Raw genomic sequence first — 13,039 nt, forward strand, 5'->3', positions numbered from 1 at the left:
AGGACAGAGCAGAGTTTAGGGCTGTTGTACATAGGGTCGCTGTGAGTTGCAAGCGACTCGACGGCACATAACGACAACAACAACAACTTGCTTGCATGTGATATCAATGATATTGTTTGATAATTTCCGTACTATGTCAGATCACCTTTCTTGGGAATGGGAACAAATATAGATCTTTTTCAGTCAGTTGGCCAGGTCATTTTCCTCCAGATTTCTTGACAGAACTTAGTGACCATATCCAGGGCAGCATCTGTTTGTTCAAATATGTCAACTGGTATGTCATTAATTCCTGGGGCCTTATTTTTTGCCAATTCTTTCAGAGCAGCTCAGACTTCTTCCTTCATCATCACAGGCTCTTGCTCATTTGTCGTTTCATGAAATTCTTGTGTTTGCCAATTCCTTTTGGTGCAATGACTCTTTATACTCTTTCTATCTTATTTTAATGCTTCCTAGATCATTTAATATTCTTCCGAAAGCATCCTTAAGTAGAAAAAGAAGAAAGTCTAAGAATAATGTGGGACACCATCAAGAGTAATAACATGCACATAATCAGAATTCCAGGACAGGAATAAGCAAGTAAAGCCACGAAGAAAGTTGTGGAAGAATTACTAGAAGATAATTACCAGCCATAATTAAGAATGAGAGAATATATATTGAAGAAGCTGAATGAACACCATATAGAATAGACCCCAAAAGAAAAACACCAAGGCATATTATAGTCAAATTTTCCAGAACCAAAGATAAGGAAATAAATGTGAAAGCAGCTAAGGAGAAACAAACAGTAAACTATAAAGGAGAGCAAATAAGATTATGTGCCGATTTCTCAGAAGAATTCATGTGAGCAAGAAGACAGTGGACAAGAAGACATATGTTGAACACTCAGAGAATACAACTGTCAACCAAGAATACTGTACCCAGTAAAACAGTCCATCAACTATAATGGAGAGATCAAGATAGTCTCAGAAAAGCAGAATCTAAGGGAGTTTCTAAAAACGAGTTGAAGGAAGTTCTTCTTACACAGATGCCACAGAAAGCAGGATGGACCAAAATAGCCAGCAACAATGCCAAAAAGAACTCAACAAAATGATAGCAATAAAAACTTGCCTCTGAGTGTGAATGGTTTAAATGCTCCAGTGAAGAGAAAAAAAGAGTATCCTACTGCATAAAAACAAACAAACAAACAAACCCCCATCAATATGCTGTCTACAAGAGGTACATCTGAAAAGTGATGATAAAGACTAAAAATAAAAGGATGGGGAAAAAATATACCAACCAAATGGCAATCCGAAAAAAGCAGGAGTAGCATTGCTAATTTCTGATAAAATAGATTTCAGCATAAAAACCATCACAATAGACACAGAAGAACAGTATATAACGCTTAAAGTGTCAGTAGAACAAGAGGACTTAACCATAATAACTATCTACACACCAAATCATAAAGCTGTAAAATATACAAAGCAAATGTTAACACAACTGAAAAAAAGGACACCACCATAAGAGTAGTAGGAGGCGTCAATATACTCCTCTCAAGAAAAGATAGAACTACCTGAAAGCAATTCAACAAAGATGCTGATGAATTAAGTCACACAATAAACAACAAAGATGCTGATGAATTAAGTCACACAATAAACCAACTCGATCTCATAGATATATACAGGCTAATGCACCCCCTAAAAAGTATAGTATACCTTCTTCTCCAATGTGCATGGAACATTCTCAAGAACAGATCACATTTTAAAAACCATAGAAATAATCCCAAAGTTACACGGTTCGAATCCACCAGATGCTCTGCCGGAGAAGGAGGAACAATTTCCTTCTGTACCAGTCAGATCTGATTTGACGGTACATGCACAAAAAATAATAAAATTTAAAAAAAAAACCATAGAAATAATACAAAGCATCTTCTCAGACCACAATGTTACAAAATTAGACATTAATAACAAGAAGATAAAGGAGGGGGGAACCCCATACATTTGGAAGCAGAACAACACCAGGCCTAAACATTAGTAAGTAATAGAAGAAATAAAAAAGTTTCTTGAAACAAATGACAATGAAAACACAACTTACTAACCTTCTGGGAAACAGCCAAAGCAGTAACTAGCAGTCAATTTATAGTAATAAGCAAACACATCAAAAGTGAAGAAAAATTGATCATTGATTCTTTAACCCAACATCTCCCACAAGTTGAAAAAGAATTGCAAGAAAATCTGACACCCTCTTAAAAACCGAGATTATAAAAATTAGGCCAGAAATAAAGAAAATAGAAAACAGACAAACCAATGAAACCATCAACAAGACCAAGAGATGGTTCTTTGAAATGGTCAATAAAATCAACAAACCACTGGCAAAACTAATAAAGGAAAAGAAAAGACACAAAGAAACTAAATAAAAGATGAAAGGGGCAACAACACAAAAGAAAACTCTAAAATAAAAAGGTTAGCAATGGAATATTATGGAAAAACTATACTCAAACAAATGTGAAAACCTAGAGGAAATGGACAAATATTTAGACACTCACAATATACCTAAACGGACACAGACTGAAGTAGAACACCTGAACCATTACAGAAGAAGAAATTGAGCAGGTCATAAAATAACATCCAGAAAAAAAAAAAAGACCTGGACTAGATTATTTCACTAGTGAATTTTATCAAACATTAAGAGAAGAATTGTAACCTATTCTACATAAAGTATTTCAGAACATAGAAAAAAGTTAGAATTCTTCCAGACTGATTCTTGAAGCAAACATATCTTTGATACCAAAGCCAGGAAAAGACACCACCAAAATAGAAAACTATAGGCTAATATCTCTTATGAACATAGATGCAAAAATTCTCAATAAAATCCTGGCCAATAGAATACAACAGTACATTTTAAAAAAACAAACCTAAACAACAAAAACAAATTCAACATCACCATGAGGGATTCATAACAGGTATGGAAGAAACAGAAACCAATCAATGTAATTCCTCACATTAACAAAGCAAATAATAAGAACCACATCAACCTACCAATTGATGCAGAAAATGTCTTTGATAAAATCCAATACTCTTTCCTGGTTAAAACACTCAGAAAAATATGAACAGAAGGGAATTTCCTCACCATGGTAAAAAGTATATATGCAAAACCAAGAGCAAACATTGTTCTAAATGGAGAGAGATTAAAGGCATTCCCTTTAAGAACAGGAACTAGCCAAGGATGCCCATTATCATCTCTCCTACTCAATATTGTATTGGAGGTCTGAGTGATAGCAATAAGACAAGAGAAGGAAATAAGAGGCATCCAAATTGGCAAAAAGGATGTAAAATTATCTCTATATGAGGATGATATGATAGTACACTTGGGAAACCCTAAAGACTTAGTGAGAAAACTACTGGACATAGTTGGCCAATTCAGTAAAGTGGTGGGATACAAGATTGATATACAACAATGTTCATAGCAGTGTTATTCACCATTGCAAGAACATGAAACAGCCCAAATGTCTAACAATGAATACTCCAGAGACAGGGAGGCAGAATAAATATATTTACATGGAGTTATATGAACAACTACTGAAGAGAGTACAGATTGGAGGGAAAAATTGAAATAATAAATAAAGAGGTATAAGAATTTTAAAAAATCATCACAGTAGAGAGATGGTACAGCCAACATACATACAATTGAACAAACCCATCCAGAAATGCAATCCAGAATATCACAGCCAAAATGGCAGATGTTTCCAACATGCTGGAGAAACTAAAAACCAGAGCAGATGAGATGGAACAGAAGTACACAAGCTTGAAGACAAGAGCCTCAATGGGAACATACTAGAAGAAAAAACAGAAAGAAAACAGAAGGAAAAATGAATAAAATATTGGAATCACATGAGATAACATCAAAAGGAACAAATAAGAAGTCATAGCAAGTTGTTTTTAAGACCATGCAGATCTTTCTTGCTAAGAAAGTACCATATATTCCCAGGTCAACAAAAGGAATCAAAGGAAGCTACTACTACCATGAGAAAAGACACATAACTACCTCAGATGGAGAAGGTGTGGCCCAACAAAATTCAAATGAGGATAATTAATCTTCCATTTTTCCTTTTGGAGAAACTTTTCTATGCCAGAAACTAGAATAAATCTATAAAGAATTAATTTTGGACTCATGAAGAAACTCTTATGGGGGAAGCAACTACCGAAAAGTACCCTCTTTTGGTCAAATCAAGCATATATGATAACAACATAGAGAGAGCAAGTGAAGACAAAGTGGAAGATATTTGGATACCTTGAGGGCACAAAAATAATGTCCCAATAGACTCTGTTTCTGAATCAGAATACTCAACAGTAGAAGAATGCTTTCACAGTTTTAAAAGGAAAAATTCAAAGGTTTCTAAATCTAGGATTCAAAAAGTATTGAACTTGGGCCCTCTTACCAGGCACAGTTATCCATGTAGCTCAGCGAGTAGAAATACTGATTCATCATCCATTGCTCTAAATGTAATATAATATCTCCTTATGCCTGTTATTATGGATCACTTGCAAAAAAAGGTGAAATCTGGATGGCAAGACAAACTCCTCAAGGAAAGCAAATGTTTCAAAAGCAATGAGTGAAATTTGATGGCTTTTGCATTTTTTACTGCAATAATGAGAAGGAGATAGAGTCAAAAGGAATAATTCCCCTCTCATCACTGGGCCGATTGGCAGCATCATGGTGAATGATGAAGAGATTGAGATTGTTGACAGCTTCCGTTTGCTCGGCTCTACAATCAACACTCTTGGTACCAGCAGCCAGGAAATTAAACAATGAATTGCATTGGGAAAGTCGGCTATCAGAGATCTCTCCAAGGCACTGAAGATCAACGGTGTTAGTCTGGAGACTAAGGTGCACCTGATACAGGCCATGTTCTTTGCAATTACTTGCTATGCATCAGAGATCTGGACAATGACTAGGGATGATAGAAGGAGAGTTGATGCTTTTGAGTGTGGTACTCAAGAAAATTATTGATTATACCATGGACTGCTAAGACAAAAAAGAAGTTTGTCCTGAGAGGAGGAAGCTTCTTGGAGGCAAGGATTCTGAAGCTCCATACTTTGGACATGTTGCAAGGAGAGGGACGCCATGCTTGGTAGAGTGGAGGGACAGCACAGGAGAGGAAGACCCTCTATGAGATGGATTGATTCCGTCACTGGGGTAATGGGGATAGGCATGTCGGAGTCAATAAGATTGGCAAGGGATAGAGCAGGGTTTAGGGCTGTTGTACACAGGGTCACTATGAGTTGCAAGCCACTCGACGGCACACAACAACAACAACAACAACAACAACACTGTGTAAAGTGCGAGTTCAAGAAGACAACAAATTTGAAGTTGTTATGACAGAAGAAAAACGAAATGACTAGATCAGCATACTACTAATGCATTGAAATCACAAACTCTTACCTCACAGACTCAAGCAGTTTCACCTGAGAAATATGTCTACATTGAATAGAGAGGCTATAAAGCCAAAATTGTTACTGTGTTATGTCAAAATAGTGTGTCTTTGACAAAATGAGCAGGATTTTAAGAGTGGACTTGGTATTACCATAATTTCTTTGAATGTAGCAAATGTAAAGTAAGTGGCCCAAACTGTGAAGCAATGTTTTGAAATAGTCAGTCCTTATAGGGAGCTCTGATGATATAGTGGCAAGAAGCTGTGCTGCAATCCCAGAGGCACACAGTTTGAGTCCACCAGCTGCTCCGTACAAGAAGGATGGGTAATCTTTTCCCATGTGATTAACTGTCACTGAAAACTCGTTGGAGGGTCAGCTGTGGATCAGTTCTGACTTGATGGAACACAACAACAACACAGGAGTTTTAGCTTTACAGCCAAGTCTGGAAAAGAAAAACAAAAGTGGACTTCAATAGTGGTGCAGCTATCAATTGCAGAAACTCTCTGATTACGAAGTACTTAAGAAGCTTTGGTCCAAAGAGTCAAACCAGAGCTATGCAGATTGTAAAGCCCCAGATCTTGACTGGGCATCCATCAACCTTTGCTGTCATCTGTAAGAAGTGTGCAGGATAACATAAGTCTTTAGGACCTAAAGATCTGAGGGTTAGAAGCTTAAAAATGGATGATAGTATTTTGAGTAATGAGCTCATTGAAATGTTTATTGTTATTGGAGTTTTGGGTTGGTAATCTTCACAACGGTGAGGAATTGCATATGGACTCCTCAGTAGAAAAGAGAAAAAACGTAATCATTCAGAAATATAAAGAAGGAAGATTTAAAAAAAAAAAACTCTTTTGGCATCCCTCACCAAAGAAGAATTAAATAAGGCCTTGTGTGCTGCTGTAGTGAAACCTGATGTTCTGGACACAATTATGTTGCTTTTCAGTGGAGCAGATGTTATGTGTGGAACTGTAAACCCTTTGCATAGCACCCCCTATCTCCTGGCTAAGAAGGCTGGCCAGAGTCTGCAGATGGAGTTTCTCTACCATAACAAATTCTCAGTTTTCCCACGTTATTCCATCTGAGTATGAATTGTCAAGACTTCATCCAGTCAGCCTTTCTCTGTTACTTTTTGTATCAAGCTCCTGCTTTTAAACTCTTCAGAGAGAAAACTGCTTATATAAATAAAAAGTGGTAATAAATAATGTATACTGCATTGAAACAGATGAGGAAGAGAACTGTTTAAAAAGGATATTATTATTATGACAGGAGTCCAGAACAAAGGTTGTATAGTGGAGTGGACTTGGAGGGAGGGAGGGATTGAATAACAATGAAAGAATTTTTTTTCATTTACTTTTCAAAGAGAAAAGCTAATTGAAGGGAGGAGTGGTGGGGAGAAAAGTGCAACAATGAATGAATGGAAATCCAAAGTCTCTGTAAACTTTCAGTAAAATAAATTTAAAATAAAAATAAGTGGTGTGTTTTAGAAGGTGGCTTTTTAAGTTACTATGAAAATGGTAAGCCTATCATACCTAATGGCACCATTAATATCAATGAAGTTATCTGAATGGCTATACACAAAGAGGACTGTTATTTAACTACTGGGCCCATCTCTACTTTTGAAATCTACTTACTCTCAGAATGTGTGTTTTTATTTGGAGCTGAAACATTCTCAAGCACAAAGAAAATGGACAGAGGCCAAAGCCAAGCATTTTTTTATTATTAATTTCAATGAAAATTTACAGAGACTTTGTATTAACATTCATTCATTGTTGCAATTTTCTCCCCTCCCAGCCCTCCCCCCCTTGGTACACTCCCCTCTTGGAAAAGTAAAAGACAAATTCTTTCATTGTTTTACAATCCCTGCCCCCAGGTCCACTCCACTATGCAGCCTTCGCTCTGGACTCCCATCATGACAAAAATACCTAATCACATATCCCTTTTAACCCTCATCTGTTTCAATGCATTATACATCATTTAAACAATCTTTCTCAGTCTCTCCCCAACCCCGAGGTCAGTCCTGTTTTACAACAGTACCACCATGCAGTGTTTGTCCTTTTGTGATTGAGATACTTCACTCAGCATAATGCCCTTCAGGGTCACCCATTTTGGATAATATTGCATGAGTTCCTTGTTTTTCAATGCAGCATAGTATTCCATTCTGTGAATGTACCACAGCTTCTCTCTATCCATTCGTTTGTTGATGGGCACTTAGGTTGTTTCCAACTCTTTGCTATTGTGAACAAAGCCGTAATAAACATGTATGTGCATATACCTGCTTGGGTGGCAGTTATGGTCTCTTTGGGGTATATTCTCAATAATGGAACTGCTAGGTCAAATAGGTCTATTTGCAACTTTTTGAGAAATCTCCATACCGCCTTCCACAGGGGTTGCACCATTTTACACTTCCACCAACAGTGAATAAGGGTTCCAGTTTCTCCACAACCTCACCAGCATGTGTTGCTTGCAGAACACTTAAATTTTGCTATTCTGACTGGAGTGAGATGATATCTCATAGTCGTTTTGATTTCCATCTCTCTAGAGCTAGGGATTTTGAACATTTCTTCATGTGTTTGTTGGCCATCTGAATGTCTTCTTTGATGAAGTGTCTGTTCATATCCTGTGCCCATTTTTCAATTGGATTGTTTACCTTTATCTTCTTGTGGTGCTCAAGTATTTTATAAATTCTAGATATAAGTTCCTTATCTGACATGTAATTACCAAATACTTTTTCCCTGTCTGTGGCTTCCCTTTTTATCCTGTTGGAGAAGTTTTTGAATGTGCATAGGGATTTGATTCTTAGAAGGTCTCATTCATCTATTTTTATCTTCTCCTGGTTGTAGGTGTTTTCAAGGATATTAAGAGTAATAAACATGACAAAACGTTTTCTTTCAGTTCAATGAAGTTTTACCTTGGAGTGAGAAAGAAAATGAAGCTCCCAACAAGCTGGGGATTGACAACATATTCTGAAAAGCATCAGTGGCATCTGTGTTGTGATAACTTACAACCTCAGATGGAGTGGATGGCCAATATTTTTATTGCTCAACATAAAAATTATATATGTCCACCAGCTTGGAAGGAACAAAAACTCTGTATAACCTAAAAGTCCAACGGGAGGTTTGCTTTTCATTCCCATTCATCATGAAAGAAACACAACACTAGCCCAGAAAAATATTGAGAATGCCAGAGCAGAACTTGAAAGGCTGAGGCTCAGTGCAAAACAAGAAAAAGAAGAGTCTGTGGACTGCAAATTAAAGGAGAGAGCCTCCATGGTGGCCCAATGCCTGAAGCACAAGAAAGACAAACTTTGAAATCAAACCAAGAAATACCAGAGTTTTAAATGCTTGGGTGACACTGGAGCTGAGTTTCCAGAGCAAAAAAAATTCTCTAAAGGCTTAAAGATATTGAGAAAGATTGAAGATAGTAAAGCTACATTAGACTCTGATAATAAATTACCATCCAAAATCACTGAAGCCTATAATGTGGTCCTATTGCAGACAAGAATGCTTCTAAAACAATCTCTAAATGAGCAGAAAGAAACAAAATGACTTTTCACAAAACCTGGTTTTGTTTTTAAATATTGTATAGACAGTGTTGTGCTCAAACCAGAATCTGAACCATATTGTGACTCTTGATCTGTGAGATTTATGTATCTGTACATTAACATTTAAAGACTATTTTAAAAATTACATGAATATATGTGAAAATAATAAGATTAATTTTATTTTCATCTGAACAAAGCTTGTAAAGTTCAAGCATTTAACTTTGTGCAAAAAGACGTTTGCTTACTATGAGTAACCAATACTTTTAGGTTTGCCAAGTTGTGTAATTTAAGAGCAGAAATCTCAAGTTGTGCTGTATTATATAAAATATTATGTGTAAATGAGGCCATACAAAACTATATGTAACTCATTTTGCACTTTGAGAAACCTTGTACATTACCATATATTTTTAGGTTTATATAGGGTCTGCCTTACCAACAACACTGGGGCTTTCTGATGGGACGAGAACCTAATAACTGCCCTAAAAACCACCCCAAAACCAAAACAACAACAACCCTTCCCCGAAAAAAAGAAGGGCGGCTAACCCAACACAGAATATAGCCTACAAAAGAAAAATATCAAGGCATATCATAATAAATTCTCCAACATCAAAGAAAAGACAGAAAATCGAAAGTAGCACAAGAAAAACAAGTCACCTACAAAGGAGGACCAATTAGATTAAGTTCTGATTTATCAGCGGAAATCAGGCAAACAAGAATAATGGGATGGTACAGAGGTAACTTATGGTTGCTGTGATGCTGAACACTGTGACACTGATGTGTCAGATGAGATAATGGTTACCCATGGTGGACAGTGTTTGGTGGTGCTCCCTAGTTGAAACAAGCTTGCCTATGAACCTGGAGAAACCTGGAGAAAGGATGAAAGTCACGCACACAAGTGTCGAGGACTTTCATTGATAGGGTTGCTATGAGTCGCCTACGACTCGAGAGCACTTAACAACAACAACATATCCTGAAGGCAGAAAGAAAACAATTACAGCTGAGGGTCCTGTACTCAGCAAAGATGTCCATCAAATAAGAATGAAGAACTATGTCATATAAAAAAAACAATAACAACAACAACCCAACAACAGAAACTTAAGGAATTTGTGAAAGCAAGACCAACTATACAAGAAATTCTAAGGAAAATCATTCTCACAGAGACAGCAAAGGAAAGTGAATGGACAATGGTAACCAGAAACAACAGAAAAAGAAGCAAAGCAAAACGGAAATGATAAAGCATGGCCTGTTAATAAGAATTAATGTAAATGGATTTAATGCACCAATTAAGAGAAAACAAGTAGCAGAATGGATAAAAAATCCCAAACCAAACAAAGCTCGTTATTATGTTGCCTACAAGAGTCATCTCTAAGAAACAGGAAAAAGAGAAACTAAAAATCAAAGGGCAGAAAAAAAGAAGCCAAACAAATGGTATCCAAAAAAAACCAGGAGTGCGAATAACAATCTCTGATAAAATAGACATCAGGGGGGGAAAAAAACAACAAAAACCGCCACAAAATTTAAGGAACTGTACTGCAAAATGATTAAAAGCAGAATAGATAAAGAAGATACAATATTGGTCAACATTTACATACTAAATGATAGACTTGTGAAATACTTAAAACAACTGTTAAAATACTTGAAGGGAGAAATAGACAGCACCACAATAGTGGTAGGACAATTTAATATACCACTTCCACAAGTCAACTTGAAAGAAACGTAACAAAGATGGAGAAAATCTAAACACCACAATTACTTGATTTTGCCTACATACTCAAGGTATTGCACTCATCTAAAAATGAATTTCATTTCTCCTTTATTGCAAATGATACATTTTCCAGAATTGACCATATGTTATGACACAAAGGAAGCCTCAACAAATTAAAAAATATTGAAATAATACAAAATATGTTTTTAACCACAATACCGTAAAACTAGAAATTAACAAGACAAAACCCCACCTATGTGGAGGTAAATAACATCCTGCTAGAACACTATTGGGTTATGTTGTTATTGTTATGTGCTGTTGAGTCAACTACAACTCATAATAACCCTATGCACAATACCTCTGGACTTTGCTATATCTGGAGCCAATTTCATTGTCTCCCACACACCTACCCTCATTTTCTAAGTTAATGTATCAGTCCATCTCATCCAGGATCTTTCTTTCATGTGCTGTCCCTTCACCCTTCAAAGTATGATGCTCTTCTCCAAGGACTGATCCTTTCTGGCAACATGCCCAAAGTATGTGAGAAGGAACTTCAAAATCCTTGCCTCCAAGGAGAAAATTGGTTTCACCCTCTCTTGGACAGATCTGTTTGTTCTCTTGACAGTCTATTGCATGGTCAATATGCTTTTTCAGCACCCAAAACTTAAAGGCATCAATCCTTCTTCTATCATCTTTATTTATTGTCCAGGTCTCTGATGCATAACAAGTAATTGTGAAGACCATGATCTTTATTAGGAGCACCTTAATCTGTAAAATGACACTGTTGTTCTTAAGCACTCTAGAGAGGTCCCTCACATCAGATTTTCCTAATCGCTGTGAGTCGCCTGTGACTCACAGCACTTAACAACAATAACATCAACAAAGAGAGAGATCAGCTGGCCCAGTGGACAGAAAGTGATGCTACCAAGCCAAAGGAGGGTGACTTTTAATCTGCAGCCCTCAGGCTTGTCTTTCATTGTTTTTGTTCGGACATTCTTCTAGGTCATATAGCCCTGGTGTACAAGTTGCCATACAGCGGTAACTTGTGGTTCCTGTGAGGATGAACACTGTGACACTGATGTGTCAAATGCGTTAATGGTTGGGTACCCAATGCAGAGTGGGGTGGAGCTCCCTGATTGAAACAAGCTTGGAAGCAGGAGTGGCATCCACTTCTGTAATAGCTTGCCTCCGGAAACCCTATGAACCTGGAGAGAGGATGCGTGAGGACTCTCCTTCATAGGGCCTGCGACTCCATGGCTCTTAACAACAACAATTAACCTTTTGAGTTCATGACTGCTACTGTCAAGAGTGTGAGAGGGCAGTGGTGGTGGCTGCATCAGAGACTGGCATCACAGAAGTGACTGGAAGCCTGAACCACTATCATGGTTTGGCTGGGAGATGAAGGGGGGCAGCGTTGGCCAGCAGAGGCTGGGAGGGAGGGGGCAAATAGGGAGGGGTAAAAGTGGAGCAGGTCAGTGGAAAGGAACCAAGTCACAGATCCTAAGTGGGGAAGGAAGAATAACTCTGAATCTACTACTTTTGTAATTGGGAAATGTCTTTCATCTGCTCTTCTAGGTAAAATGCTTGTCTGTCAGATATTGCTCTAAAGCTGAACATTCAAATTAGGACAGACTAGGGAGAAGGGCTGGCCATCCACTTCCAGAATAACAGGCCATTGAAAACAATATGCACAATAAAGCACACTTAGATTAGATTAGATTAGATTAGTAGATATGGCCCCTGAGGCTGAGCCCTTTGGTTGGCAAGCACTAATGAGAACAGTTGCAAACAGACACTAGTGACTGGAACATGGAAAGTGAAAAGCATGAAAGGAGAAAAATTGGATATGGTTAAGAAAGAAATGGACGGCATAAATATTGATACACTAAACATTGGTGAAACAGGAGAATAGGGTTATAGAAGAAATTTCTTAAAATGGTATGAAAAGTTTCTTGAAACAAAAAAAAATGAACAGTTGTCATTGTGCAGTTCATAGCAATAGGCAAAAATATAAAACAGGAAGAAAGAAGCAAATTTAAAGACTTAACATCTTCATCAAACAGAAAAACAGCAACAATCTAATCTCATAGCCTCTAGAACAAAGGAAATTATAAGGTCGAGAGTTGAAATCAATGACAGAGAAAAACACTTGAAATTATCAATATTATCAATAAGATAGACAAGCCACTGGCAAACATAACAAAAGGAAAGAAAAATAAGACAAAAATAACTTGAATACTGTACTGAAACAGAGGAGGGAGAGAACCGTCTAAAAGAGAGATGTAACTGGGTATTTCTGTATCACAGGAGACTAGAGCGAGGGCTGCATGGTGGAGGGGACCAGGGGGAGTGTTTGTAAAACAATGAAAGAATCTTTTCTTTTACTTT

General features: G+C 37.2%; 1 protein-coding gene and 1 pseudogene across 1 annotated transcript in view; one reads left to right on the forward strand and one right to left on the reverse strand.

Moving 5' to 3' along the window:
• LOC102869973 (monocarboxylate transporter 8-like) overlaps window positions 1-13,039 on the reverse strand; it is a 498,665-nt gene that overhangs the window by 306,261 nt on the left and 179,365 nt on the right. The gene's annotated exons all lie outside the window — the stretch shown is intronic.
• On the forward strand, window positions 3,706-8,950 carry LOC102865907 (annotated as a pseudogene).

Source organism: Elephantulus edwardii, unplaced genomic scaffold, assembly GCF_000299155.1.
Source record: "Elephantulus edwardii isolate Elephantulus edwardi_28Jun2011 unplaced genomic scaffold, EleEdw1.0 scaffold00343, whole genome shotgun sequence".
NCBI lineage: Eukaryota > Metazoa > Chordata > Mammalia > Macroscelidea > Macroscelididae > Elephantulus > Elephantulus edwardii.